At 35.8% G+C, this 13544-nt stretch overlaps 1 long non-coding RNA gene across 1 annotated transcript in view; it reads left to right on the forward strand.

The window, feature by feature from the left end:
* Positions 1-13544, forward strand: part of LOC123807556 — a 62230-nt gene that overhangs the window by 44510 nt on the left and 4176 nt on the right. The gene's annotated exons all lie outside the window — the stretch shown is intronic.

Here is a 13544-nt window from a genome sequence, read left to right on the forward strand (position 1 = left end):
GGAACAGAGGGAACATACCTCAACATAATAAAGGCTATAAGTGACAAACCACAGCCAAGATCATACTCAGTGGGTAAAACCTCCAGGCATTTTCCTTAAGATTGGGAACAAGACAGGGATGTCCAGTTTCACTACTATTATTTCAGCATAGTACTGGAAGTCCTAGTCACAGCAATCAGACAAGAAGAAGAAATAAAAGGCATCCAAACTGGAAAAGAAGAAGTATATATGTCATTATTTGCAGATGACATGATACTGTATATAGAGAACTCTAAAGATTCCACCAAGAATACTACTAGAACTGATCAATTAATTCAGTAAAGTAGCAGGATACAAATTTTTATAACAGTATAAAAAACACCATTGCATTTTTATATAACAATAATGACCTATCAGAAAGGGAAACTAAGAAAAAAGTCCCATTCACAATTGCTTCAAAAAGAATAAAATACCTAGGAATAAATTTAACTAAAGATGTAAAAGATCTGTACTCAGAATTATAAGACACTGAAGAAAGAAATTGAAGAAGATAAAAATAAGTGGAAGCATGTACTGTGTTCATGGATAAGAAAACTTAACATCATAAACATGTCCATACTATCCAAGGCAATCTATAGATTCAACACAATTCCTATCAAGATACCAATGGCATATTTCACAGATCTAGATCAAATACTCTAAAAATTTATATGGAACCACAAAAGACCTTGAATAGCAACAGCCATCTTGAGAAAGAAGAACAAAGTTGGCGGAATCATACTACTTGATATCAAACTGTACTACAAGGTCGTTGTAATTAAAAGAGTGTGGTACTGGCATAAAAACGGACATAGATCAATTGAACAGAATAGAGAGCCCAGAAACAAGCCCATATCTTTATAGTCAATATTTGACAAAGGAAGCAAAAATATGCAAAGGGGTAAGGACAGTCTATTCAATAAAAGATGTCAGGAATATTGGACAGGTGTGTACATGAAAAAAAGAAACTAGACCATCTTCTTACACCATACATAAGAATAAACTCCAAATGGATGAAAGACTTAAGTGTTAGACCTGGAACCATAAAAGTTCTAGAAGAAAATGCAGGCAATAAAATTTTGCACATTTCTTGTAGCAATATTTTTTTCTGATATATCTCCTCCGGCAAGGGAAACAGAAGAAAAAATAAACAAGTGGGACAATATCAAACTATTAAATTTTTGCACAACAAAGGAAAACATCAACAAAATGAACAGGCAACCCACTATATGGGAGAACATATTTGCTGATATGTCTCATAAGGGACTGTTATCCAAAGTTTATAAAGAACTTATAATTTTTGACAAACACACAGACACAAACCCAATCCAATTAAAAAATGGGCAAAGGACCTGACTAGACACTTCTCCAAAGAGGACATACAGATAGCCAATAGGCATATGAAAAGATGCTCAACATCACTAATCATCAGCTAAATGCAAATGAAAACCACAATGAGATGTCACCTCTTATCTGTCAGAATGGCTATCATCAATAAATCAACAAAAAAGTGTTGGTGAGCGTATAGAGAAAAGGGAATTCTTGTGTATTGGTGGGAATGCAGACTGGTGTAGTCACTGTGGAAAGCAGTATGCAGTTACCTCAAAAAATTAAAAATGGATCTGCTCTATGACCCAGTGATTCCACTTCTAGGAGTTTATCCAAAGAAATCCAAAACACTAATTTGAAAGAAATATGCATCCCTATGCTCACTGCAATGTTATTCACAATAGCCAAGATCTGGAAGCAGCTCAAGTGTCCATCAGTTGATCAGTGGATAAAAAAGCTGTGGTACATTTACACAACGGAATACTACTCAGCCATAAAAAATAAGGAAAACTTATCCTTTGAGACAGCATGGATGGAGAGCATTATGCTAAGTGAAATAAGCCAGTCAGAGAAAGGCGAGTACCATATGGTTGTACTCATATGTGGAATCTAATGAACAAAATGAACTAACAAGCAAAATAGTGACAGACTCATAGATAGAGAGCAGGCTGAGAGCTATGGGGCAGTGTGCTGAGGGTGGAGGGATTGAGCAAAAAAGAAAAAAACTCATGGACATGGAAAACAGTGTGGTGATTGCCAGGAGGTGGTGGGTAGAGGGAAGTGGAGGAGGGTATTGGGGAATAAAGTATATATATGTATATAAAATTTAAAAACTAGAAGAAAATTTCATTCATTTGGACTCTGATAACTAACTCAGCATTTTTAATAAAAGTCAGTCATAGGCCATGCTGAAATTTATGTCCCTGGGAATATGGTCATGCATCACCTAACAATGGTGCATTCTAAGAAATGTGTCATTAGGTGATTTTGTCATTGTGTAAACATCACAGAGTGCACTTACACAACCCCAGACGGTATAGCCTACTACACACCTAACTATGTGGTATAGCCTATTGTTCCTAGGCTACAAGCCTGTACAGCCTGTTACTGTACTGAGTACTGTAGGCAGTTGTGACACAATGGTAAGTATTTAAAGCTATATAAAATATAAAGGGTGCAGTAAAAATATGGTATAAAAAAATGCTACACCTGTATAGGACACTTACCATAAACGGGGCTTGCAGAACTGGAAGTTGTTCTGGGTGAGTCAGTGAGTGAGTGGTGAGGGAATGTGAAGTCCTAGGACATTACTGAACATTATTATAGGCTTTATAAACACTGTACACTTAAGCTACAGTACTTTTATAAAATATTTTTCTTCAGTAATAAATAATTTTAGCTTACTGTAACATTTTACTTTATAAACTTTTAATTAAAAATACTTTTCTACTCTTTTGTAATAACACTTAGCTTAAACACAACCCTGGCTGGTATGGCTCAGTGGGTTGAGCACCAGCCTGCAAATTGAAAGGTTGCTGGTTCAGTTCCCAGTCAGGGCACATGTCTGGGTCGTGGGCCAGGTTCCCAGTTGGGGGCGTGCAAGAGGCAACCGAGCGATCACATTGATGTTTCCCTGCCTTTCTTTCTCCCTCCCTTCCCCTTTCTCTAAAAGGAAATAATCTTTAAAAAAGAACACAAACACATTGTGCAGCTGTACAAAAACTCTTTCTTTATATCCATATTCTATAAGTTTTTATCAAGTATTGTGTACTGTAGGTTTGTTTATACAAGCATCACCACAAACACATGAGTAATGCATTGTGCTAAGACCTTATGTGACTTCTTCACTAGGCAGTAGAAATTTTTCAGCTTCATTGTAATCTTATGATACCGTCTTATAAGCTGTCCATCATTGACAAAAACGTCATTATGCAGTGTACAGCTGTATAGGTTAAAAAAAAGAGAGACAAGAAGTCATTGAAAGAACAAATGGTGATATTCAACTCATTTAAGAGAGCCAGTTTCCTATAAATAATTTAACACCTATTTGATGTTTACTGCTTCAGTCTGAATTCAGAACAAATAAAAGTTGGAGTTATTCAGCAGAGAAATTCTTGTTTATGTGACATTAATAACAATTGAATTAATCCCTAAGGGAATACTATACAGCTTTAGATCAGCCTTTTGGAAAGGTTGCAAGTGAGAGGTTAAAAAATAATTCTTGTAAGGAAGGGTTATGCCAAAAGGAAGTAGAGAATTAGTCTAGAAAATAGTATTGGAACTCACACGTGAGAGGTTTTTTGGTGACACCTAGAGGTTAGCTTTGGTAGTGTGGTATGAACAGAAGCAAAATCTCAGGGTTTAAGGAATGCTAAAGAGTGAGGAAATGGTGGCTCCTAGAGAACATTTATTCCAAACATTTGGCAGGGAAATAAAGGAGAAGAAGGAGAGTAACAATGAGGAAAGGGCGATACGTGCAAGCGAGGATCTCTGTAAAAAGTGGGAAACTTCTGCATGATTGGAAGAGAAAGACTGTCCTAGAAAAGAACCCTGGGAAGGAAATAGGATCAAGAGGTTGGGTAGAAAAGCAAAAATTAATACATTAAACTTTGAAAAATGAAAAAAAAATTCTGCTCTCTGATCGATGCTCTAAGAAAATGAGAGGACAAGCCCCACACTGGCAAAAAATATTTGCAAAACATATATCTGATAAAGTATTGGTAACCTGACTATGTAAAAGACTCTCTACCCTCAATAATAAGAAAACAATCCCATAAAGGAAAAATGGGCAAAAGATTGAACACTTTACAAAAGTCAATATACAGATGACAAATAAGTACTCAAAAAGATGTTGTATTATCAGACGTTAGGAAAATGAAAATTAAAACGACAATGAGATACCGCTACACACCTAATGGAATGGCTCACATGAAAAATAGCAACAGCTGATCAAGTCAAATGTTGATGAGGATGCAGAACAACTAGAAATCTCAGGGCTGCTGGCAGGAAAGCAAAATCGTCCAGCCACTTTGGGGGGCACTTGGCAGTTCCTACAAAGTTAAATGTGCGTTTACTATGACAAAATAATCCCATGCCTAGGTATTTACCTAAAAGAAATGAAGACTTATACCCAGACAGACAGACAGACAGACAAACAAGCAACCTCTGTGGGAATATTTGTAGCACTTTGTCCATATTTTTCAAAAACTGAAAATATGCCAAATGTTCATTAACTGGTGAAACAAATTACGGCATAGCTATATAATGGAATGCTGTTCATCAATACAAAGGAAGATGGATGCAGCACCATTAATGAGTCAAAAATACTATGCTCTGTGAAGAAAACTAGATTCAAAACACAACATACTGTACTATTCTGTTTATTCAGTATGTGACATTTGGAACGGGAAAGCTATGGGGACAGAAATCCAGTCAGCAGTTGCCAGATGACCAAGGGAAGGGAGGTACAGAGGTATGAGGGAATCTTTTTTTGTAATAGAAACACTACATATCTTGACTTTTGCAATTGTTAAAATTTTTGCAATGACAAACTGTGTAAGTTTGTCAAAATTCATAGAATTTTACACTGTAAAAAGATGAATTTTACTATATGTAAATTATAACTTAATCAACTTAAAAAATTCTTTAAGGATTGGATAGAGAATATTTCCTTGATGAAAGTAAAAATATTTGATCATGCATGTTCTTTGTTGCTTTAAAGAATTCACATACATGTTTCCTCTACTTAAGGAGTCTCTTTGCTCTTTTTTTCTCTCACTAACTCTTTATTCTCTTTTAGGTTTCAGTGAAGCATTATTTTCTCCAGAAAACTTTTCCTGACTCTATAAATTAGGTTAATTTTTCTTGCTACATGCTCTTAATAACACCCCTATTTAATTCCTGTGGTGGGGTATATCATACTCTATTGCATCTGCTTGTTTAATTGTCTTTCTCTCTCTTTGCTCTGTAAGCTGCACGAGGGCAGAAATAGCATCCACGTTAGTTAGCTATTGCAAAGGTATTTGCATTTAGCACAGAGCCAGGAAGAATATTTGTTGAATAAATGGGGAGAAAGCAGAAGGTTTGGAATGACTCGATGAGAAAAATGAATATTGAATTGATAAGGAATGAAAAATATGTTATTCTCACAACTACATTTCTAGTCCTGACCTCTAGCCTATGCTTCATCACCATAATTCTGATTTTCTATGACATATCTTCACACGGATGTCCCACTGTTACTTTAGCTGTAATATTGGCAAAAGTCATTTCTCCCTCCTCAATTTTATTCAAACTGAATTCTTTTCCCAATTATTTGATTTCTGTCAAGTGATATCTCTTACAATTTTCCAAGGAGAAACCTGAGGATTACATTTAACTTTTTCCTTTATTAATATTTTCTCAGCCCTGGCTGGCATAGCTCAGTGGATTGAGTGCGGGCTGGGAACCAAAGTGTCCTAGGTTCGATTCCCAGCCAGGGTACATTCCTGGGTTGCAGGCCAGAACCCCCAGCAACTGCACATTGATGTTTCTCTCTCTCTCTCTCTCTCCCTCCCTCCCTCCCTTCCCTCTCTAAAAATAAATAAATAAAATCTTTAAAAAAATTTTCTCTCTCATCTAATTAGATATAAAACTGTGTAAATCCTTCTTTTAAAATGTTTCTCATTCACATTTACTTTTCCATTCCTACTGATGTTCTTAGAAAGCCAAATCTGGTCAGAGAGGCAGGCATTAAACAAGGAAACACATATTCCAATATGTAGCTATGACTTGTGATAAGTACATGAAGGAAATAAACAGAGTGCTATTATAGAAAATTATGGGATGGAGAGGACCTAATCTACATAGAGTGGCAAGAGAAAACTTCTTTGAGAAGATTATATTTAAGCTGAGAAAAATGAGAGAGAGCCAGCAATAGCAAGAATTGAAGAAGACCATGCTGAATTGAAGGAAAAGCGTGTGGTCAGGATTTGAGGTGGGACAGAAATTGGTATTCAGTCACAGCTGTTCCAGGAACTGCGAAGTGGTTGTAGCTGGAGGGCAGTGAGCCATGCGGAAGAGGGACGCACAGGGAGATTGGAGGAGCGGGCAGGGACCAGGCCGTGCTAAGTGTATGTACTATAGCAAAGGGTTCAGATATTGTTTCTAAGGTGAAGCTACTGAGGGATTTTAGTCAAGGGAATAATAACATAATGTGAGAAATTAAAACTGAAATACCAGATTACAACAAGTGAGCGAGACAGGAGGGAGGGTGATTGGAGATAAAGCTTTATGAGGCCCTTGACTATTCAGGATAATCTTGATTAATCAAGGAGAATAAATTAATTTACTTTAAACTTTCTAATGACCATGTTGAAAATGCAGAGATAATTACCAAGAGCCTATAAATATAGGCCAATAAGTTAAAGGAAGATGAATAAATAGAACCAGATAATTCCAATAAAAAGCATGCAAGGAAGGAAAATAAAGAATACAATTATAAGTTAAAAAAACATATAGAATTGTAGAAATAGGTCCAAATATGTTAGTAATTTTCACATATTAATAGAGTAAACTTGTCAGTTAAAATCAGAACTGCACATGTTAGGTATTTAAAAAATCTAGCTATATACTGTTTATCATAGACATAGCTAAAACAAAGGCATAAAAAGGTTGAAAGGAAATGAATGGAAAATATATGACGGGCAAAAATCACCCAAAAGAATGCTAGTGTAGTAATATTAGTGCCAGACAAAATAAGCCTTAAGGTAAAAAGCACTGTTAGGAGCAAAGACTTTTAAAAATAATAAATAACTTATCAAAGAGATATAGCAATTCTGAATCTATATGTCATAATATATTTTCAATAGATATAAAGCAGAAATGCCATTGACAGAATTGCAATACATGACAAATCTTTGATTACAGAGGAATATTTTTTTTTACCACATTTTCTACAGAAACAGAAAAAGCTGGCAAAATGTTAATAAGGATATAATAGATACGAACAACACAGTTAACAAGCTTGATTTCAGAATCTGTCACCTAACAGAGAGTACATGTTCTTCTCAAGTACACACAGAGGAAAACTTATAAAATTTTACTGCAAAGCCAGTCTCAAGAAATAACAAAATAATTGATACAAATCACATTATTTTTTTACCATAACATAACAAAACTAAAAATAAACAAAAAGCCCCACACCCTATAATACAGTGACTTTTACTTTATGCCTTAAGCAATTAAGTGTATGGTAGCAGTGCTGTTTACTGAGATGGGGAAGTTTGGGGGGGGACAGGGATTTTAAGCTGGGTGGGTATGGAGTCATAAAAAAAGAGGAATCTGCTCAGAGATGTCTGGCCACCTAACACTTAGTAAGACAGATGTATCTCAGCTAATTCACCAGCCATAGATTTAAAGGGCTTGCTATGACCACAGCTTCTTTTCAAAGAACTCTCCTTCTATTTTGGGATTTTGTGAATTTGTTTGAAAATCACCTGTTTAAATTAATATTGTCAACTAGTTGGTTTTGCTGCCATCTGGTGGTATACTTTAAGATAGCAGGATATGTTTTGTTAGATGCATTCCTGTACACTTTTTTAAATTAAACAAAGCAAGGATTATAAAACCATTGGTGTCATTGTTCAGAATATTGCCATTCTTATCTCTATATTATGCATTCTTATTTATATCCCAAAATATTAGTATTGCCTTTATTGTAAACTATTATTAAAGAAGGTTAGACCTCCCCAAATGGAAAAGGCTTAAGCACAAACATTATACAAATAGCTGATATTTATTGAACGTTTACTGTGTGCAGGGCACCACTGTTAAGTTCTTTCATGAACCTCTCATTTAATATTCACAACAACCCTATGAATACTATTATGCCTGAAGAGGAAACTGGGGCATGGAAGGACAGGTAATTTACCAAAGCTTCAAAGGGAGTACGTAACAGAACTGAGATTTGCATATAAGTAATATGCTTCTCAGCTCTTAAACTTAACTGTTGCAAACATTGTTTATATTAGGCAAAATTGAAAATAATCTAAATGTTTAACAGTAAGGACATGACCTGGTAAACTCTAGTGTCAATTGGATAGTGTTAAGTGAACATTTAAAATGATAGATTAAAAGATTAGGTAATAACATGGGAAACCATTAACAATGTGAAAAATACAGCCAAGGCAAGAGGTTGCAAACATAAGAAAGTACCAAGAACATTCCTATACTCTTTACAAAAATTCACCTATTGTTATCATTTTAACTCATTTGTTTTATCATTTATTCTTTCTTTCTCTCTTTCTTTACACACACATGCACACACACACTTTTTCTGAACAATCAGTTCTTTATCCCTAAATACTGCAGCATGTATTTCTAAAAAATAGGGCTTTGCTCTATAGTTCTTGACTTTATACTTTTACATCAGTGTAATAGTTTTATATAATTTACTGTCCATACTCCAAATTTTAGTTAATGTAATAATGACCTTTATAGGGTTATCCTCTTCTAGTACAGGTTCAATTTTAGGGTCAGGTATTGCATTTAGTTGTCATGTATTTTGAGCTACCTTAAACCTGGGACATTTCCCAGTATTTGTCTTTTTTGACATTGACATTTTTGAAGACTAACTCCTGTACTCTACCACCTTTTAAAAAATAGAGCATTTTCATTTTCTGTTTGTTTTCTCATGATTATATTGAGTTCATCCACCTTTAGCAGGAAGGTTGCATAGACAATGTTACAACCTTCCCAGACCATTACATCTGGAGGCACATGGCATCCACCTGTCCCTCACCTGTGATAGTTTTGATCACTCAGTCAAGGTGGTGCCCAATTTCTCGACTGTATAATTTTTTTCTCTTTCTTGCAACTAACAAGAAGTATGTGGGGGAGATACTTCAAGACCATGTAAATATCCTATTCTTCACCAAAAATTTCCCTTAGACCTAGAATCTATTGATGATTCTTGCCATGAAGCTTTCAAATGACAATTTTTACACACACTGGTCATCCCTCCTGGGTCCCATGGTGACTTTCATGAGCCCTGGCTCTTGCTTTTGTGGTTCCCTTTCTCCATAAAAATTTTTTTAATTATATTTTATAACAGTGTTGGTATACAGATGAATATGATCTAAGCTGGATTTATTGTTATTATGTTATTTTTCTTCTGATTTCTTTTAAAAGAAATAAAAATTAAAACATGTGTATGGGCCTTTAAAAGTATCATGGGCTTTAGACGCTGTGTCTAATGGCAAAGTTGGCTCTGGGCCCGCAGCATTCTGCTCTAAGCAAGAGACCTCCCTTCTTCCCCATGTCTGTCTGTCTGTCTGTCTGTCTGTCTTTCCCTCTACCCCTTTCCCTTCCCTTCCTCCCCTCTTTTTCTCTCTCAGTTATCTGTTACTTATATGAACTTAAATTTTCTATTTTCCAATCATTTATAATTCATGTTTTTACCCAGTTTGGTGTTCCAGTTGTCCCAGATTTGGACAATGGGAAGCCTCTTCAAGTTGGCCTTCATGTCCTTGCAAAATGTTCCCATCATATTTTAGCATGTATTTTCTGGCATAACAAGATGTTCCAGGCTCCAGTTGTACTTGCCTGCCCCAGTCCTGGAATCAGCCATTTCTCGATGGAACCCAGGTTCTTTTTAGTGGGGAATGGTATTAGAAACCAAGTTCATAATATGTTTCTACAACACATTTCATTGTTTTCTGGTTTATCCTTCCTATATTTCTTTTTGCAGTGACAATGCACATTTTCTTATTTTCCTTTTTTTCTTACACAGAAGGTAGCATAATATACATACTTTTGCACTTTGCTTTTTCATTTCGTGTATCCTAGAAATTATTTCATATCAGTTCATAAAGATCTTTCTAATTTTTCCTCGATAGCTGCATAGTACTCCCCTGTATGGATATACCACAGTTTATTCAAACACCTTCCTTCACTTAGATACTTAGGTAGTTTCCAATATTTTGAAATTACAAATAATGCTGCAATGCATAATCTTGCTCATGCGTATTTTTATATTATTGAAGGTATAACTTTAGGATAAATGTCTACAAGTGGGATTCTGTACAAAAGGGTAAAGTTGTATGTTGTTTTGTCATATTCCCTCCAGCGATGTACAAGAGTGCCTATTTTCCTATATCCTTACCAACTGAGTGTACTGTCAAGCTTTTGGGTTTTTTGCCAAACTAATGAGTGAGAAACAATGTCTCAGTATGCTTTAATAATTTACATTTCTCTTATTATGAATGACATTGACTATCATTTAATATGTTTAAAAGCTCTATGTATCTCTTTGTGAATAGTCTGTTCATGCCTTTTGCCTGTTTTTCCATAGGATTTTTGGTCTTTTTTTTTCTACTTTAAGGAGTTGTTAAAGAAATACATTTGAAATATTAACCCTTTCTGATGCATGTTGTGAATATTACATCCCACTTTGTCCTTTGGCTTTTGACTTTGCTTATGTTTTGCCATTCAAAACACTTATTTTTATTCAGATTTATTAATACTTTATTTGTCTTGCCTCTGTATTTTATATTACAGTTACAAAGCCTTCTTCCACACAGAGGTTAAAAAGGAATTAACCTGTGTTTTCTTCTAGAACTTATGGGATTTTTTATATTTAAGTCTCTGATTCATTTAGAGTTTATTCTTATGTATGATGTGAAGAATGAGCCTAATTTTATCTTTTTCCAAAAGGCTCTAATATTTTTTAAAAAAGGAAAACATTTAGAGGGTAATTCTCTGAAATGTTAATAATAATTGGTTGGACTATAGGTAATTTAGTTTTTCTTCTTTTCTTTTTTCCATATAAAGTTCTTGAACAGAACTAAGGTTAAGGAATGATATTATTATAATTACTATTCTTATTTAGCATTAATTTATGCAGTACATATTGTTGAGTGCCTACTATGTGCCAGCTACTCTTCTAGCCTCTGGGAAAGACAATATTAAAGCCAACAAGGTCTCTTTTCACATAAAACTTGCATTCTAGTGAGGAGAAACATAATAAACAAGAAAACAAATAAATAAGGAAACTATTATCACTGAGTGAGAATTGCTATAATAAAAATAATGTGGTAGAGATTGATTGGGATCTTTCCTCAGGTAAGTAATTATTTAAGATTTTCTCTGAGGAAGTAACATCCAAACTGATACTTAAATGACAAGAAGGACCTAGTCATACAAAGGCCTGAGGGAAAGTGTTTCAGCCATGGAGTATAGCAAATGCAAAGGCCCTGAGGCCAATGCAAGTTTGATGTGTTTAAAGAACAGCAAGCAGGTGTGTGCAAATTGGAACCGAACTAAACTATAAGAAAGTGACAGGAGATAGGGTTGGGAAAGTTGGCAGAAACCAGGTAATATAAGATCTTATAGGTCAGGGTAAGAAATTTTTATTTTATTCTAAATGTAATAGAAAATCTTGGAGAATTTTGAGCAGGAGGATGACATGTGATCTACATTTTAAAAAGGTAGAAAATGCGAGTGCTTAAGAGCTGGTTACAGTAGTCCATGGCAGAGGTGATGGTGACTTATCTAAGTGATGGTACAATGGAGAGAGGAAAAAGTGGAAGGATTTGTAATATATTTTGCAGTAGGGTTGATAAGACTTGGATGAGATGTGGGTGGTACGGGAAAGAGGAGATTCAATGTCTTATAAGATTTTGGTTTAAGCAACTAATTAGAGAGCAGTGCAATTTACCAGAATGGTGACAAATAATTTGGAGATGGGATTGGAAATCAAGGCTGTATTTTGAGAATGTTAAATTTGAGATGCCTGTAGACTTCCTAGTGGAGACATCAGGTAGGCAATAGGATATGTGATTCTGGAGTTCAGAGAGGAGATAGGTATAGATATGTGGGAGTCATTAGCTCTTAAATATATTTAAAGCCATGAGATTACTTAGGGAGTGAGACTAGATGGAGAAAAGAAGGGGTGATGCTGGGGGATACCAACAATTTGAGGCTGGTCAGAGGAGGTTGAGCCAGAAGAGGAAACTCTAAAAGAATGACAGCAAGTCCTGGCCAAGTAGCTCAATTGGTCAGAGCATTGTCCCAATACACCAAGGCTGCGGGTTGATGTCCTGTTAGAGCGCATACAAGAAGCAACCAGTGAGTGTGTAAATAAGTGGAACAACAAATCTATGCCTCTCTCTCACTGTCCCCACCCTTCCTCTCTCTTTCTAAATATCAAGAAATAATTTTTTAAATACCTTTTCTTTTTTTAATTCTTTTTTTTAAGATTTTTTATTTATTCACTTTTAGAGAGGGAAGGGAGGGAGACAGAGAGAGAGAAACATCAATGTGCGGTTGCTGGGGGTTATGGCCTGCAACCCAAGCATGTACCCTGGCTGGGACTCGAACCTGCGACACTTTGGTTCGCAGCCTGCATTCAATCCACTGAACTATGCCAGCCAGAAGAAATAAAGTTTTTAAAAATAAAATAAATGAATGACCAGTGAGAAGGATAAGTATCAGCAGTGTGAGGTACAGCAGAAACCAAAAGAAAAAAAAATCTTTCAAGAAAAAGAGCGATGAATTGTTTTGGATACTGCTGAGAGATGTACTGAGTAGGAGGATGAGGACAGGGATGGTTGTTCAATTTGGCAACATGGAAGTCATTAGTGACCTTGACTAGAGTAATTTAAATAAAATGATCTGTATGGAAACCCTGTGGGAGTGGGCTGAGAGAACAGCAGATGTGAAAGTGGACCACAGACAGCTGACTGAGGAAGTTTTGCTATGGATGGGAATAAGAAAGTAGGACAAAGGGTGAAGGGGGTTTGGGGTTGAGGATGTTTTTTTTATTTTTAGATTTATTTATTTATTTTTAGATAGAGGGGGTGGGAGGGAGACAGAGAGGGAGAGAAACAGTGATGTGAGAGAGGACACCAATGGGTTGCCTCTCGCATGTGCCCCAACCGGGACAAAACCCACAACTCAGGCACGTGCCCTGACCAGGCATTGAAATGGTGACCCTTGGCTTTGCAAAATGATGCCCAGCCAACTGAGTCACAGTGGTCAGTGCATGAAGAAATTTTTTGAATGGGTGATATCAAGTCATGTTTATATCCTGATAGGTGTGAGTCCATAGACAGGGGAAACTGATGATGTAACAGAAGGAAAAGGTAATTAAGCAAGTCCTTGAAAAGGTAAAGAAGAATGGGATCTGGAACACAATCAGAAGTGTTGACTTCCCATAG

The sequence above is a fragment of the Phyllostomus hastatus genome, unplaced genomic scaffold (assembly GCF_019186645.2).
Source record: "Phyllostomus hastatus isolate PE091 unplaced genomic scaffold, TTU_PhHast_1.1 phas_contig_150, whole genome shotgun sequence".
NCBI lineage: Eukaryota > Metazoa > Chordata > Mammalia > Chiroptera > Phyllostomidae > Phyllostomus > Phyllostomus hastatus.